Genomic DNA, 12,772 nt, shown 5'->3' on the forward strand with positions numbered 1-12,772 from the left:
AGAGCGAGGCTTGGGACGCTGCTCGGCAACGTCCCCCGCCCCCAGCCTCTGAGCCAGAACCGCCGTCCGTTCGGGTGTAGCGGCTCCCGGACGGCGGCATGTAACAATCGCTGCCTTTATTTAAAGCACTCCACACTTTTACCTGAGGGGCTGGAAAGTGGTTATTGGTGGCAGTGTGGGGTTGATGAAAGAGTAGTGGGCTGAAGTTTTGCCTAGTTTGCTGAGAAGCCCCACACCGGCACTGTCAGAACCCCAGCTACTCCTATGTAAAGCTGTGTGCCCTATCCAGCAAGTGTGCGACATTTGCCCCTATCCACAGCTACAATAGAATTCTCAGCGGGTAGCTTATGGAGGGCCTCAGAGACAGACAGAACCTGCTACCTCATCTTAGTCTCCCCTTTTCGGCGCCTTCCTCTGACTTAGTAAAGTAATAAAGTCCAGATTCCACATGTAGAGAGCAGCGTATTTAGGCCTCGGTCACAGCAGTGTAGGCGAGCTAATTAAAATGTTCTGGATGGAGCTTTGTGGTAGAGAGCCAGCTCAAGCCGAAAACAAACTATTTTTATGTATTATGAGATATAAATTTGGCTGCGCTGTTATTAATCCTGTTTTGCTAAATGTTCGACGGACATTTGCATTGAGCTGATTTCCTATCTGTCTAAACATTGCACTTGTGCTGCGTCTCGTATTGTACAAGCAGAACGCTTTAGGCTCCCATGTAGTCTCATGCCACGTGCGCTGGGTCACAGTGACCGGTGGTTTATCCTGCGTGCTGCAGCCCAGCCACAGCACCTTACATTACTGAGGAGAACAAAAATCTTCCATTCCCCAAATTACTTGATCATCAAATATTGTTGCACCTCTGCGTGTGGGCGTGCAGTGCCCAGGGGCTCCAGGTTCCACACCCACACACCCTGTGTCAATTCACACTACTGTACTTGCTGCCCTTCTATTGCTGCAGATATAAGCGCTTTGTTCCCAGAGATCTGCACCACATAGATAACCATAAATATAGCACAGACGCCAAGTTCCTGGAGATATTGTATGCACACTACAGAAATAACTGTTTTTTTTGCCACTGAACTCCTGCAAGGAGTAGATGGTTTGTATTGCCCAGACGCACCCCTGTAATCCCAGGAGTACAGGAGAGGAACTCCTGTGGCCATGCCACCTCAGCACACATACCTGCTTTAAGTCTTAGCTGCCCAGGTCACACGCCTTGCAAGGTCAATGAGAGGTCTTCTTTAGCAACAATGAAGGTCAGAATTTTAGGCAACCAAGACACTCTATGACTTAGCCATGCTTAGATGTTCTTGTCTTAATTACCGAATGAGCCACACTTGTGTTGAAGTCTACGCTGTCGGTGTACTTGGTGCAGCACACTCAGTCCTAACATGTGATGACATCATTACAACTTGGCCTGTTAGAAGCCCAAAGGAACTGGTGCAAGGAACCTTTGTCTTCGATCAGCGTCCAACTATCAATTATAATTGAGCTTTTTCTGGTTAAACCCTAGTAATTGAAACCGATCACTTTGGGAATTGTGTCTTAAGTATATAAAGCTGAACGTATTCCCTATGTTATATTCCACCACTAGCATTTGATTGGCCATTAAGTTATTGTCTGTGTTGATGCATTTTTAAATAACAAAATAACCATTTAAATGTTTTTCGTTTGAGGTTTTATTTGACTCTCAGAACACACAAAGGATCCAAATCCAGCCTCCCAGCTGTATCTCTGTGCGTGCCAAACCCCAGCGGCACTCTGAGGAATACCGTGCCTGGCAAGCCAAAGTTAGAATTTCACTTGTAGGATTACTGCGCTGCAACATGCCAAATCCAAATTTACTTCTCGGATTACTGAGCTAAGTCCACATGAGAGGTATGAAAGGGTAGGACATGCCAAATTGTAGTGCAACCAGTGGGATGAAGAGTTATTCCATGCCAGGGTGTCACTGTGGCCTATAGGAATACCCCGCCATACAAAAATGTGGGTATCGCAATGTTTACAAGAGCTGTTGCACGTTCTGTACACAAGGATAATGGTTCCAAGCAGTTTCATGTCTCATAAGACAGAGGACAGTTTGCACCTGTTCATATAATACAGCAGAGTGGGATTCAGTTTGGCGGAGTGCAGCTCCTGCGTTTTTGGATTCCCCGCCCCCAAACGGTGACGGGCTCTGGCTTAGGAGACACTGCTTTTATCGACGCATAACCCGTTCTGCAATTTTGAGCTGCTGCATATGTATTTTTTCTTAATTTAAATTATTTAATAATATAACCCATCTGCTACTGTATGCGCTGGAATTATAGGTACTGTACTGGACATATCAACAGGTTAGGTGCATTCACTCCTGCATATGCCTTCATGACAAACAGGTTGCAGTGATAATATATGGGAACTTTTACGGAACCGTACGGTAGACCTCAGACAATCACGTGTTGTCAACATGCGGAATTCTCACAATGCTGACAGGGTTAGGCTGTGGAGTGGAGTTTAGGGTTAGGTTGGGGGGGGGGGGTAGGATTATAGGTTAGCATACCTCCCAACTTTTGCAGATGCCGGGTAGGGACAGGGTGCGCGCCTCAGGCGTGCAGCGATGTTTTCGGGGGCGTGGCCTATTGGAAAGGAGGCGTGGCCTATAATCACGCCGCTGCCGCAAGGCCACGCCCCATTTTTCGCCGCTGTGGGGGCATGCCCAGCAGCTCTATGAGCTGCTGGCCAGCCCCTCTGCCTGCAAGAATAGATGCTGTGCGCATGCGCACAGCGTCTATTCACGGACTACAGGGGGGGGACTCCCAACTGCCCCCCCTCGCCGCGGGACACTGCCGGTGGCGGGAGGGACACGGGAATGTCCCAAAATATCGGGACATCCCCGCGATAAGTGGGACAGTTGGGAGGTAGGTATGGTTAGCATTACTCACCCCCAGAACCACCGTCGGAACACCTGAAACTCCTGGTCAGCTGATTGCCAGACCTGGAAGACATTGGCAAACATTGTAAGTCACCACTGAACATGTTGATAGCACTATAAGCATGTCAGCATTTCATAAGTGTCAATAATTAACGACAAAACCAAATTTGAGTGGGCATTCATTACTACGTACAGTAGTCAGTATAAGACATTAGAAAAATCACTTTGAAAACACTGGGGAGTATTTCAAAAAGACCCCGTAATAGGGAATTTGCTACCAGATAAACCCAAGTGCATCTATAAGAGAGCCTCCACTATTAGGACTAATTTGGTTAGAAGTGCGGCACCACCAATAATGTCCATGACAACAGTGAAATCTAAAGGTTTCTTTAGATGTGGATTATGCCTGGGGTATAGGGGAATTCCGGGGGTATCTTCTAGAATAACTGAGGTGACTATTAACCAAAATCTTCACAATCAGAGATTTTGTGACCTGCAATAGTAACAGCGTAATCTATGCAATTGGGTGCAAGTGCAATTTGTGGTATGTCGGATGTACGTCTACACCACTTAAAATACTCATTAGTCTAACCTGGGGGGCGTGGCCTAGCTGAGAAAAAGACAAGACGCACAGGCAGAGAGATCCGGCAAATAAAACCCCAAAAGTGCCCTTTGTTGCCCAAGGCTGCCTAAATATCCCATCACCAGCAACCCAGATATCCCTCAGACACTCTCCGGAGATAGGTTGACGGTGCTGCGGAGCCGGGGGGGGGGGGGGGGAGAAATCTCTCCCTGCGGGTTGCGGCCCTCACCTGCCTACTCCGCGCGGGGAAGCGGGTTCCGGAGTCCGCCCAATAAGCAGATCTCACTGGAGGTGGTAAGCGGTGGGAGCCCTAACATCACCCTGCTGTCTGGCCGGAGTGGGAGCTCTGTGGACGGGAGGTAAGAGGGGATCCCTGGGAGTCCTCCTCAGCCACAGGTTGCGGTGGCCATCTTGGATTCGGCCGCCCTCGCAGGCGCAGCTCTCCCTGCCTCCCATATCACTCACCCGGGCACGGCTGGAGGTGGGGAAGGTGTACCCCCACCCCCCCTGTATGCTTCTGGTCTGCACAGAGGACCCGGAGGACGGAGGCTGGGAAAGGAGCTCCAGACGCCTTCCTATGCTTATAGCAACAGCAGCGGCCATCTTGGATGAGGCAGTCTCTGCAAGTCCAGCATTAGCTGCCTGAAATACATAAGCTGCATCTGATTATGACCCTCTCTCCCCTCAATTAAGCTGCTGTGACAGAGTTACCCACTCCTTCCAGCACTCCCAAATAATCTGAGGTTTGATAGCACTTCTATATAATCTTCCCTGCTTCCCCTGCCTGCCTGCCTGGGGGTTCATTCCCACTTCTATCTCCTGCGCCCAGAGTAAAAAGCCCTTGGAGTTGGAGGTCTCTTGCAGTTCCAGATGCCGGCTGCGCTGCAGGAGACGGGCCGCTTCTATATAGACCCCATTAGAGGAGACCTGAACTGTTACTATATAGGAGACCCGTACTGTCAATTCTCGGCCTCAACACCCAGCCACATTACTCCTATTTTAGTGACAAGTGCTCTCACTGATACAACCCAACCACTGCGTAAGCATGTGACCGGAAAGGCCTTATGATGCAGCTGTGTGCCCTTTGATGTCACCCTAAGACCACTCAGGGGAGGGGGGGGTGGCGGATGAATCCTAGCATGCCAAGTTTATACAAATGACACATGTAATAAGATGTGCGAACTAAGACTAACCATGGTCCATTAACCTGAATACTAAAGTTTCCCTACCGCTGGCAGCATTCTCGCAATTCCGCTTGCTGGGCCAGGAGTTCTGAGCTTACAGGATGTTCTTTATTCCATGAGAGAGCATACATGAGTTCCAAGAAACGCAGGGGAAAAGGAGGAAGCTCCCGTTCTTCACATACACTGCCTAATACTGATCTCCGAAAATACCTGAGCTCCCAGAAAGACCGTGATATGGCGTCCCGATCGAATCCTGCTTCCCCAACCCATTCCTCAGTATCGGAAGCCTCATTGGGATCCGGAGAGCCATCCATGTTCCCGACACAACCTGATAAGCACGATCTTCAAAAAATTTTCAAGCTTCTACAAACGCTTCCCACTAAAGCAGAGGTTCCTACAAAAGAGGACTTCACCTCCCTAGAGGACAAACTGCGAGAAGTGGTCTGTGCTGAAGTATCCAGCCTTAAACAAGAGATGACTCAACTCGGCTCTCGAGTGGAATCTTTGGAATCAGCAGGAGAAAAGATTGACGCCTTTAACAAATCTCTTGTAGACACTATCAGAACACAGGCAGAGGAAATCCAATCCCTCCGTGATCACCTTGATGATATCGACAACAGAGGACGTAGGAATAACCTGAGAGTCAGAGGTATTCCAGAGGACATTTCTCCACAAAGTCTCAAAGATGTCCTTACAAAATTTTTTAATGAAGTACTGGAGAATAACCCTAACGACTCAATTGTCTTTGATAGAGCCCATAGAGCACTACGTCCTAGAGGCCTGCAGTCTGAACGTCCGAGAGACGTGATTTGTAGACTCCACTATTTTACTCAGAAAGAGGAGATCCTAAGGAAAATATGCAACTTGGATAGCCTCGAGTTTGACGGTCACCCCATCCAGGTGCTTCAAGACCTCTCTTGGCTCACGTTGCAGACCCGACGACACGTCAAACACTTGACGGACACTGCGGAAACTAAATATCAAGTATAGATGGGGCTACCCCTTCAGCATTACAGCATCTAATGGAGGGAAAACTGCAACACTTCGGAAACCTTAAGATGTGGACTCCTTTTGTGTTACCCTGGGAATCCCACCAGTTAAGACTCCTAAATGGCGTTCCCTCTGCTCCCGGATTGTTCCTCCGTTATCTCCTATGATGAATCCTCCGTTTCAGATAGTCGAGAGAAACTTCAACGCCAGTCGCAGTCATCAAAATCTCCACGTTCCTCCTCTTCTACACAACCGATAACCTGACTTACACTTATCATACCAATGCACATTCGGTTTATGGGAGACTCCATGGAAAACAGAGAATCTCAACGGTTATCTTTATAGTTGAAACACACGGTCGTAGATAAGTAGCCTTTACAGGCAAGAATATTCGGTACTTGTGTAGTTTCACGGCGCCAGCATGGTGCTACTTCCGGGTTCTACGCTCGCCACAAACTATGTTAAAAAAGTAACTTAACTCCATGCCAACATGGAAAGTTCATACCCCCACTATCCATGTTGGCATGGAGTTGTTTTTAAATAGCGTGGGCGAGCCCGCAGCGTGGGCGCGCGAAACGCGCCCCGCAAGGGGACTCAGACGCACGGCGCCATACTGGCGCCGTGAAACTACACAAGTACCGAATATTCTTATTACTTGCTTCTAATTAACCTTTATAAGTTTTAGTTCATCTAGCTAGTTAATCCTTTCTTGCAGAGGAGGTTTCCCCGCCTTTTCCAGTGGCCTCACTTACCAGATGTAATAATGAGATCATCTATATATTAGGGGCGGGAATCTTCTTCTGCTTGGGAGCTCATGCTGTTTGCTAACAGATTGGACACCTTTGCTGTTCAAGAAAGTTATCCTCTTAGTTCGCATATTTTACATAAATCTCATATACTATAGAATGTAATCAATATTTACATTATCCTTTTTAACTGTAGATTGTTTTGTCAAAGTTTACATCCATGCTTCTTGGTGTCTTTGGGATGGGCCCCTTCCCACCCCCTGTTGCCCCCCTGTGCACTGCACTCCATGGTCCCAACCACGGGGACGGGAGTGATTTCGCTCTCGCCCAGTGAAATGGGAGCAGTGTTCCTGTTTTTGTTCTGGTTACTTATATCTCTTCTAATATTTGACAGACATCTGTTTCTGTCTTTTGTACTCTCTCTACCCCTATTTCACTTTTTCTTTTCCTTCTCCATACCCACTTCCCCCGCTGCGTCTCTCAGACCAAACCTTGCAGTGGCCGCCCTATTGTGAAACCAAAATGACTAACTTTAAATTACTATCTGTAAATGCTAAAGGTCTAAATATCCCTGAGAAGAGATCAAGAGTACTGAGGTAATTGAAGATAGAAAAAGCAGACATAGCGTTCTTACAAGAGACGCATTTTAAAGAAGGGGCTGCACCTGCACTCAGGAATAGGGATTTCCCTGTGGGTTTCTTTTCCAATAACCCGCTAGGGAAAACCCTGGGAGTAGCTATTTTGTTCTCTTGCCACATAGATGTAACTGATATAGTTCCTTATCAATTAATCCCAGGAAGAGCTTTGTTAATAAAATGCAAAATCTCCAATAGTGATTTTACCCTACTTAATATTTACGCGCCCAATAAAAACCAACCGTCTTTCCTAGAGAAAGTACTGTCCTTATCCCAACCTCATTTACAGGGAGTGCTCTTGTGTGGGGGGGACTTCAACTGGATAATCGATCCTAGACAAGACTCTTCTCACCCTTCCCCGCGCTACTCAGACAAACTCCACCGTAGAATGCGTAGACTCCTCCACACATATCAACTAGTGGACCCTTGGCGTATTCAACACCCCTCATCAAAGGATTATTCTTTTTTTCCCCACCCTCATAAAGTGTATACCAGAATCGTCTACATCTTAATATCACATAGATTCCTACATTTAATAAATAAAATTTCCATTGGACAGATTTCATGGTCAGATCACGCCCCAGTTTCCCTAACTTTTAATCCCCCTACTCCAAATTCCAAAAATTATACTTGGAAATTAAATACCTCGCTAATACAAAACCCTCAATGTCGACAACAAGATTATATGGTGACTAACGACATTGCTGATACTTCTAAAACTATGATCTGGGAAGCACATAAGTGTGTAATCAGAGGTAGACTGATACAAATGGGAGCCCAACTAAAAAGACAGAGACAAGCAATAAGGGAGACTTTGATTCAGAAAATACATTCACTGGAACTCCTACATAAATCCTCTCTCTCAGCTGATACTCTAAATGAACTTACAGAGGCCCGAAAGGAATTAAATTCCTTTATGTCAGAAAAACTTAAAATGGAGGCACGCAAGTGCCGTAGCCGGTTTTTCCTCTTTGGAAATAAACCTGGTAAACTATTAGCGAATGCACTACGAGCACAACGCTCAGCGACATTTATACCGAATATCAAATCCCAAGAGGGTCGCATTTATAACTCCATCAAAGATATTGCCTCGGCCTTTAAATCTTTCTACTCCCAACTGTATAACCTTAATAAGACTCAAAAATTGGACTCACACATGATTAAGAAACTAGTTATAGAAAATTATCTTAAGGAGGTTGAGTTCCCGAAGCTATCAACTGAAGAAGTTGAAACCCTTGAGTTACCCTTTTCCTTTAAGGAACTAGAGGCCGCTAATAAAACTACGCCGAATGGTAAAAGCCCCGGACCTGACGGTTTCCACATAGAATATTATAAAACTTTTAGTGACATCCTGTCCCCACTGATGCTGGCCACGTTTAACCAGATTTCTGATGATTCCCCATTCCCGAGCCAGTCTCTGCTTGCCCATATTTCTATCATCTCCAAGGAGGGGAAAGATCCAGCACAATGTGCCAGTTATAGACCGATCTCCCTGTTGAATGTCGACCTGAAATTATATGCAAAGCTGATAGCTAACCGCTTTAAGCAACTCCTCCCACAGTTGATCCACTCGGACCAGGTTGGCTTTGTCCCTGGTCGTGAGGCTAGGGACAACACTGCAAAAGTCCTAGATTTAATTCACACTGCTACTAGTGGTACAGCACCAGCTATTTTGCTTTCAACAGATGCAGAGAAGGCATTCGACAGGGTAGATTGGGACTTTCTTCTGGGGATTCTGACTCACCTTGGTTTAGGTCCTGTGGGCTTTCAGAGAATTAAGGCTCTTTATTCAACCCCCGCTGCACAGGTTAGGGTTAATGGAGATCTCTCAGAGGTGTTTCAGATTTCGAATGGCACTCGCCAGGGATGTCCCCTGTCCCCTATGATATTTGTTCTCTGTATGGAGACGCTGGCGAGGGCTATTCAAAAAATGCCAGTATACAGGGGCTCAACGTGGGGGGTCGAGAATATAAACTGGAATTATTCGCCGATGATTTACTGGCAATAAGTTCGAACCCCCTAACCTTGATCCCCAACCTTCTAGACAAATTTCGTCGTTATGGAGAGCTTTCTAACTTCAAAGTGAATCTATCTAAATCAGTTGCACTAAACTTAACACTGGACCAGGCGAGTTTACAAGTTCTGAAGTCTATATCTACTTTTGCTTGGCACCCCACACATCTTAAATATTTGGGCGTTAATCTAACTAGAAAGGTCTCTGATATATATTCTAATAATTTCCCTCTGTTACTAAGTAAAATACAGGCTGACCTCTCTTCCTGGGGAGCAAAAAGTATTTCTTGGATGGGTCGCATCAGTGTAATTAAGATGAACATACTACCCAGAGTATTATATTTTCTCCAGGCACTCCCAGTCAGTATTCCTAGGTCTTGGTTCCTATCTTTACAACGCAAGCCGAGATTTAAGCATGAGATTTTATTTAAAAGGAAGCACGCAGGAGGTCTTCAACTGCCACACTTCCTCTCATACTATAACGCAGTACTACTGACTAGAGTGCTGGAATGGACCTCTCAATCAGGTAAAAAGCAATGGGTAGACTTAGAACTAGCCACTATCCCATCGGCCCACCAGGGCCTTCCTTGGTGCAAAGGGTCCCCAAATACCTCACATCCATTGGCGACTACCATGTTCTGTTGTTGGAAACGCTTCCGCTCACTGCCAATGATCTCTCCGTCCCCATCTCCTCTTATGCCTCTGTTTGGTAATCCGGAGTTTCCTCCAGGAATGGCTGACAATTCATTCCTCTTATGGCGCTCAGGAGGTATATCCCGAATAAACCACCTGATAACTACATCAGGAATTTTGACATTCCCTGATATCCAGAGAGGTTGGGACTTGCCAAACAGAGAAATACCTTCAGATCAAACACTTTCTGTTAAATTTAGGTCAATCATCAAAAAAGTTGAGACCCAATACGCCATTTGAAAATGTATGTATGGCTGACCCATGCCCCCGGCATACTCTTTCGACTATTTACAAATTAATCATTGAGGAGGCCTGTCCAGCCAAGCCGAAATTCATGGGGGACTGGGAAAGAGATCTTTAGGGACTGGCGGGAGACCATAACTGGTCAGAAATATTTAGGAATACTTTTTCCTCTTCCCTGAATGTTCTAACGTTGGAGACTCATTATAAAGTTCTAACTAGGTGGTATCGTTGTCCTGACCTCCTAGCAAAAATCTATCCTGGAGTCTCAAACCTCTGCTGGAGATGTGGTAGCCACCCAAGTACAATGTTACACATTTGGTGGGAGTGCCCGTCTATACAGACATATTGGAAAAAAGAAGTCGAAACTGCAAAAATAATTCTACAGGAAGAGTTGCCTTTTAGCCCAATCTTTTGGCTGCTTAATCTCATACATAGGCCCCAATCTATATATAAAAGAACCCAACTGCACCACCTACTGAGTGTTTCAAAAGCTGTGATTCCAGTGCATTGGAAGACGAACATCACTCCCCCAATGTCGGAATGGTGTGGTCGAATTGACCACTATATGGCGATGGACGATTTTATCTCTTCTATAGACTCCAAAGAACAGACCTTTAATAATACTTGGCTACCTTGGTTAACCTATAAAGAATCGGATCACTACAAATCATTATAATGGTTTCGTTTATTTTTACTCTTTATTGAAAACATTTTCAAGAATATGTAAATAAGGATGTGGGAGTCGCAGCACTCTTCCCCCTCTCTTTCTTTCCTCCTTTTGTATTGTCTTTGTCTCCTTTTCTTTCCTTCCAGAAATAGAACCAAAGGAATCCAAATTTAGCCTAAATTCTTAATTGTTATTTAGTCTCATCATAATTACTTGTGATATTTTAGACTCACGTTTTAATATCAGACTATGTAAAGCTTTCTGAAATGCGTGTTTTTTACACATTCTGTCTGTGATTTGCTATGTTCCTTTGATAAACTCAATAAAAATCTATTTGCAAAAAAAAAAATACTCATTAGTGAGCAACTTAGAAATATAAAAAGGGGTGTCACAACTCATGCACTTTCGGAGCACATCCGCCATTGTATGTTTTTGTGCCCTAAGACAGATCAAAGAGAATTGGAGACAACGGGGATTGGCTAAACAGCTAGCCAAAGCAGAGATGCAAATGATCTATGACTTAAACACCTTAATCCCTGGTGGTCTCAACTCTTTGACTTGAAATTAAGTGTTTTTTGTAAATCTGTTTTATAACCTGTACCTGACCTATATTATTCTCTGTTTAAGCATAGACTACTCGGTGAAAATGGAATCCTGACTTTTAAATGGAACCCTAACTTATAAAGAAAAGACCAGCAGGCGTCACCATAGCAACACAGTCACAAATGGGAGACTGAAAGGAAGTGACGCGGCGATAAGCATACAATGCGGCACACAAGCTATACCTTCCTTCATGCTAGAAGACGCCCAGACGGAAGTGATGTAGCGGCACCCGGCTGTGTCAGAAGCCGGAGTTTCCGGGGAAACCCTGGACTCCGCGATTGCGGCGTAACCGGAAGTCCGCGCCGAAGCAGAGGACTATGGGACTAGTAGTTCTCTGAATGATTAGGAGTCCAGCTGCGGCGCGGATTAGTATCAAGTATATAAGGAGCTGTTTTGCAGACTGTGGTACACCTTGAAAAAGTCCTCACTTTGGAGGAAGAAACGTGTTGATAAACTGCATTACAGCTTGAGAGTCGGAGGAGGGTCTACACGGAGAGCCCAGCGGTAACATCAGCTGTGGAGTGTGTTTTGAGCCTATTGGGAACTGCTTGGTTGTCCGTTCCTACCCATCCGGTAATTTCCAGTTATTAGACGATTCATTGTGGCACTTTATCAATCAGTGCTCAGTGTTTTTATTCCAAAATATATTTTTTTTTATTGAAGCACCAAATGAAACAAATACAGAAGAAAACACAATCAAATTCAAGAGTAAGAAATAATGTGGAATAAATCGGACATTTTCCTGCAATTTAAGAATGTGTCATAGAAGGTCCTATACATTTTCAGAAGATATTAACAATATCTAGCATGCATACTTTTGTCAGCAAAATCATTTGTTAGAAGTGATAGAGTACAATACAAATTCAAGAGTCACAAATGATGTGAAGTGCATCAGGCATTTTCTTACATTTGAGAAGGTCTTTATACATTGTTATGGGGTACTAACAATATCCAGCATGTATCCTTTTTTTTTTGTTTTTTGCAGGTTTTCTTAACAGAATCTTTTGTCTGAAAGTATAGTAAACTAATGCAAAATTAGAGGAGAATTGAATAAAAAAATTAAACAAAAACCAAAGAAAAACTGTGGCTCCCCCCCCCCCCCAGCCCCACCCTGCCCAAGGACAGTGCGTCTATAAGTTGTCGTTGTCTAATGTTACAGGTGGGTCCCCACCTATTAGTCGCAATAGGTAACATGATGTGTTCTTGAGACCTGAATGGACCTGGTTTCTCATGTCTAAGGAAAGGGTTGCGATATAGGTTTCCCACATGGAAAATAACTTTTCCACCTTCACTTCTTTCTCGAAAGAAACCTCCACCCAATCCATACGAAATAAATTGAAGAGTTTGGATTTAAACAAAGATAGGGATGGTATTGTAGTAGAAATCCAATCATGGAGAATAGTTTTTTTTGCAGCCGCACTTATGGCTGTTAATAGGCGTTTACATCCCTTTGTTACCTTAACTCCTGCGGGGATAATTCCGAAAATCGCCCAAGCAGCAT

The 12,772-nt window shown here is 44.9% G+C and overlaps 1 long non-coding RNA gene across 1 annotated transcript in view; it reads left to right on the forward strand.

The window, feature by feature from the left end:
- The window catches only part of LOC146042709 (uncharacterized), a 175,056-nt gene extending 173,195 nt beyond the window's left edge, over positions 1–1,861 (forward strand). Inside the window, exon 10 of the long non-coding RNA XR_014463986.1 lies at positions 1,680–1,861. This is a non-coding gene — a long non-coding RNA (uncharacterized LOC146042709). The remainder of the gene's footprint in view (positions 1–1,679) is intronic.
- The last annotated feature ends 10,911 nt before the right edge of the window (positions 1,862–12,772 follow it).

Source organism: Crinia signifera, chromosome 19 (assembly GCF_055691185.1).
Source record: "Crinia signifera chromosome 19, ASM5569118v1, whole genome shotgun sequence".
NCBI lineage: Eukaryota > Metazoa > Chordata > Amphibia > Anura > Myobatrachidae > Crinia > Crinia signifera.